The sequence below is a fragment of the Spinacia oleracea genome, chromosome 1 (genome assembly GCF_020520425.1).
Source record: "Spinacia oleracea cultivar Varoflay chromosome 1, BTI_SOV_V1, whole genome shotgun sequence".
Classification (NCBI taxonomy): Eukaryota; Viridiplantae; Streptophyta; class Magnoliopsida; order Caryophyllales; family Amaranthaceae; genus Spinacia; species Spinacia oleracea.
Window position 1 is genome coordinate 84,307,803 of NC_079487.1, and position 4,916 is coordinate 84,312,718.

At 33.6% G+C, this 4,916-nt stretch overlaps 1 long non-coding RNA gene across 1 annotated transcript; it reads right to left on the reverse strand.

Annotated features, from left to right (window-relative positions):
* Window positions 1–483: 483 nt before the first annotated feature.
* On the reverse strand, window positions 484–4,365 carry LOC110775362 (uncharacterized). Its single transcript, XR_002529733.2, has 3 exons — window positions 4,059–4,365; window positions 3,832–3,965; window positions 484–717 (listed from the first exon to the last, which is right to left on the reverse strand). It is a non-coding gene; the product is annotated as an uncharacterized lncRNA (long non-coding RNA).
* Window positions 4,366–4,916: the final 551 nt, after the last annotated feature.

The following is a 4,916-nucleotide window of genomic DNA, read 5'->3' on the forward strand; positions in this document are numbered from 1 at the left end:
TCTTAGCCACGAGTTTGATGACCATCTAAAAGAATGCGGTATTCTTTCTGAATTGACTGCTCCGGAGATACCTCAATGGAATGGAGTGTCGGAACGGAGAAATAGGACCTTACTCGATATGGTCAAGTCAATGATGTAACAGCGCGCCCTTAACTTGCTGCTTTCTAAACACACTTAGTTTTAATTTAAACAAACTCAACGTAATTACAACTTTAAACCCTGCTAAACAAACCTTGACTCTTCAAACAACTTCAAAGATTTAATCACAGTTTAACCTATCTCAAAGACACTAATCAAGACCCATAAACTTAATTAGTTACTAAAAATTTCGGCAGCACTTCCCCTAAATATGGACAACCTAAAATACTGTTTAGGAAATTACGTCAGATTCTCTTTCACCTGCTTTATTTACATTATTCCAACATCACCAGGGTGCCACTGCAACAACCCACACTTAATGAGCTACTTCTAAGTACACTTAACTTTAAACCAAAGAAACTCAACTTAATTACGACTCCAATACAAATATATAATCCATAAATTATAAAACAAAAGCTTAAAGAAGAAATTATACATCCCATTAACAAACCCTAGGAAACTAAATTACATTTGGCGAATCCATAATCCAAATTTGGACACATAAGGCCATTGGAAAACTCTACGAACCTTGAATCTGAACTGAGACCTGACTCTTGCTACCTGCAAAACATTTTAACTCTGCCCCCACCAGGACAGGTTCAAAGAACAAAATCAGTGGAAATCTGAGTACACACATCCAACCTGAAATGCATTTGATAGGTGGCTCAAAATAGTTTTAGTTTTAGTTTTATAATTTGTTTTGAAAAGCAATCTCACTTATCAAACTTGCTTCGAAAACATTACATGGTAAAACGTTACAATAGTTGCAAAAGCTTCACACCTTACTATCATCTCACAAAGTTTCTTAATTCACAATCATATCAACATAGTTAGGCTCACAACTAAGATTCATCATTACTCTCATACTCTTAACCGTAGCTTATTTGACAATTAATCATAGAGATAGCTCAAGTACTTCTCCCGAAGTAAATTTTTCCCAAACCATCATTTATGACGTAAGGTGGGACTCAATATATACACATATTCCTGACTGGATGGGGAAAACTCATTGGTACAACATTTCCCAAAGACATATAATTCTCTTCATAAAGTTCTCATAACAATTCAAATGCAGAAATAGACATTCACAAGAAATTTATAACTCGTTGCAAAAACACACGACTCAAACTCAACATAATAGCTTACACAGATACAACATATTAGCTTACTGTTGGGGAAAGTGAACACGAATAGAGAGGGGTTATTCAACCAACTGTCTCTATTTGGTGGGGGTCGTCACCCTCCTGATAAGCATACGCTTGCAAGACTTAACTAGGACATGTCCCTAACTACGGGTCAAGCACGCTTACCACGAGTAATACACGCTTCCAAATATGGGTCAAGCCCATTTACCACAAGTCTATTGATATAGCACTCGCTTCCAAATATGGGTCAAGCCCATTTACCACGAGTGTATTGATATAGCACTCGCTTCCAAATATTTTTCATCACCGATGCACGTGAGCACTATGCCACACATACACGGCCACTTTCCCCTACTTAAGTATTTATTACCAATTATGAGGTTCACTCTCAAACTTAAGTTACAATCCCTAAATCATGAAGTAGCTTCTTCCTCATTATATTTCAACTCAGCTTCTATCTTATATAAATCTTTAACCCGATTTCACTATCAAAGTCAAGATTCGTTGACTCTTTGAACTTACACTACTCACACTGTAAGATCTAGTTAACACATGAATTCACTCTTATTGATTTATTCTTTTGATCAAACTTCTTAACCAACAAACTCACAATTTGACCTTAAGAGGGTAACGTCCTTAAACATAAATCAACTTGAGACTCTACTATAATATTACTTTGGCTCGTAGTATGATTTAATTATAATAGTTAAGTTCAATTAGGTGAGCTTAATGTGCCTGAAATGTGTTTTAGAAACGTTTATATAAATTCAACTATTCAAAATAAACTTTATTATTCATAGAAATGTCCACTAGTTATTCTTCAATTCATACGTTATAAAAGTATGAAAACTTGATCATTTATTCTAAGATATATCATTAATCTTTATAGTAAACTCCGCTTTAAAACTTGTTAAAGATTTACTTATTTACAAACTATTCTCATTTCAAGAATTCAAAACAGAACTAAAACGTCTTTAATTATAGCCCTTCTAACTCTTAAGTTCACTAAAATACTTAAACATCTTTCAAAACTAGTTTAAATTTCATAGTTCATAAATTAAGGAAAACCATGCGATTTTAGAAAATTTCAAAATAAGGTGGCTTGTTCCGAATTATTATAACTCTTGAAATAACTTGCTAAAGATGCATTTAAATCTCGATTTTGTTTTATTTAAACTAGTTTAGAACTTGTCATATTCCATGTTAGAAACTCTTTCTTATTTTTATTAATCCTTGATTAATAAAACATGCATCTTTTAAGAAATTCAAGGCAAGTATAACTCGATTGGGTCAAAATTAGACCCTCCTTGAAAAAAAATATTTTTGAACTTAGTAAACTATAACTTTGATTTCACTTAATCCTATTTCAAAATCTTCCATACGATTTAATATTAAGACCTTAACTCCTTAGAGACTTGGGTAGGACCCCGTCCATTATGCGCATGACTTTTGCTTAATCACTAACGTATTCAATTTATGACAACTCTTATTGAAGACACCCTTAACCTTTCGACTCATTCACATACCTCATGTTTAACCATGACACTAATTTATTCCAAAATTCAACTCAAGAACCCTTGTTGAACTCAATAGTCGCAAAACCTCTCAACCTTTGCCATCTCTTACTTGGATTCCCAATAGCACCAATATTCATTCAGAAGAATAAAGATTCTTAAATTATTATAATTCAATTTGTGAGACATATATATAGTTCAATTCATAAAACATACTTAAATTCGTAAAGCGCAATTCAATTTGCAAGACATAGTTCAATTCATAAAACATACTTAAATTTTTAAAGCGCAATTCGATTTGCAAAACACGATTCAATTTCCAAAGCATAATTAAATTTGTAAAGCACAGTTCAGAATCTATACATATACATATATACACATAATACTTAGACTTAAAATATGATTTCAACATTGAAGATGGTTGGGCGATGTGTACCCTTGGATTACTGACGCATACAAACTCCAAGAACTACATATTAGATCATCCATCTCTACTTATATTCCAAAACTCTATTCTCCTTATTCATCTTCCCTAACAATTCACCTCAACGAACAAAGACACGAATTAATAGTTCATTCACTTAAATCAGATCAAACTAAATCAGTTTCTCTTAGAAATCCCCCTAATCGATATTTCAGAATTTTATTCTAGGCTACCCATAGTCTAAATTCAATCCCTTTTAACTGGAACCATTTTGAAAACTTTGTTTAGAATTAATATAGCACACATTCTACCTTAAGAAAATGAATTAGATTACTCGACATAGATTATAATTGAAATCAGAATCGGAATACTTATTTGTTTTATAACTCAATTCGAAAAACTCAAATCATATTTCATTTATAACTCTTATTTGTATCAAGAAAAATTTATTCGAGTTAATCAAATATATTAGCAAAATCAATCAAGTTCAATAATCAAAATCATTTACATATATAATCAAAATAATTAATCAATGACAAATTTATGTCCCATAACTATTGCAATATGATTGGGCTAAACTAGAATAAATCAAAAAGGAATTGAAGTATACCCTCAAATTTAAATGGAAGAGCAAGAAGGGTATTTAGCAATAGCAAGATCAGGAACACAATAACAACAACAGCGACGGCAGCGGGGTAAGCAGGGTTGCCACATGCAGCAGCGAAGGGGAGGCGACAGTGGTGGCTACCACACAGAGGAGAGAGAAAAATTGAGTTAGGGTTTAAAATTTTGAATCAAATTAATCAATCAATTGAGGAGGGATTTGAAATCAATTACCGTTTGATGATGGGGCATAGATGATGGTTATGTCGACCACCGTCGACGGCGGCACATGCACATACGAGAAGAGGCGAGGGCACGGAGGAGAGAGAAGCAAGGTATCACCAACAACAACTACATAGATGGCGATCCGCGAAAAAGGGAAGGCATAGGAGCTGCGGCGCGGTGGCGCGGCGCGGTGCAACACGGTGGTGCTGCGTTGCAGTGGAGTGAGGAGGGAGAGAGCTCAAAGTGAAGAGAAGGAAAGGGAATCGGGTGTGGAAGAGAGAATGAGGGGATTTGTTGGTTTTCCTCTTTGGAAAATGGTTTTTTTTTTCATAATTTAAAATAAAACGAAAATCATTCAAGTAAAGTCTTTATCAAAATAATTTAGCAAATACCCATTAAATGAGAATAAAATAACGAAATAAATAAATAAATTCCAATGATTCAATCTTAAACAGAATTAAAATAAATAAAGATTCCTAATTAAGCTCTAAGTTTAAACTTATTTATTACTATTCACTTGTAGTAAAAGCTCGAGATAATTTCAAAGTCCAAGTTTATGAAATGATGAAATAAATTTTAAATTCGCTCACAAAATTAACATAATTCTTCCAAAGCCAAGACCTCAAATTTATTTTAAGAGAAGAATTTTAAGAACGAGTTTAAGATGGTAATTACACTTAATATCAGATTTAAAGCTGCTTGAAATCTGGGCTATTACAAATGATGGGTCAGGCCGAACTTCCTTTACAGTTCTGGGGACATGCGTTGCAAACTGCAGCACTCACACTGAATCGTGCTCCGTCAAAAGCTGTTGAAAAGACTCCATACGAATTGTGGACTAGGAAACTTTCAAAGTTGTCTTTTCTG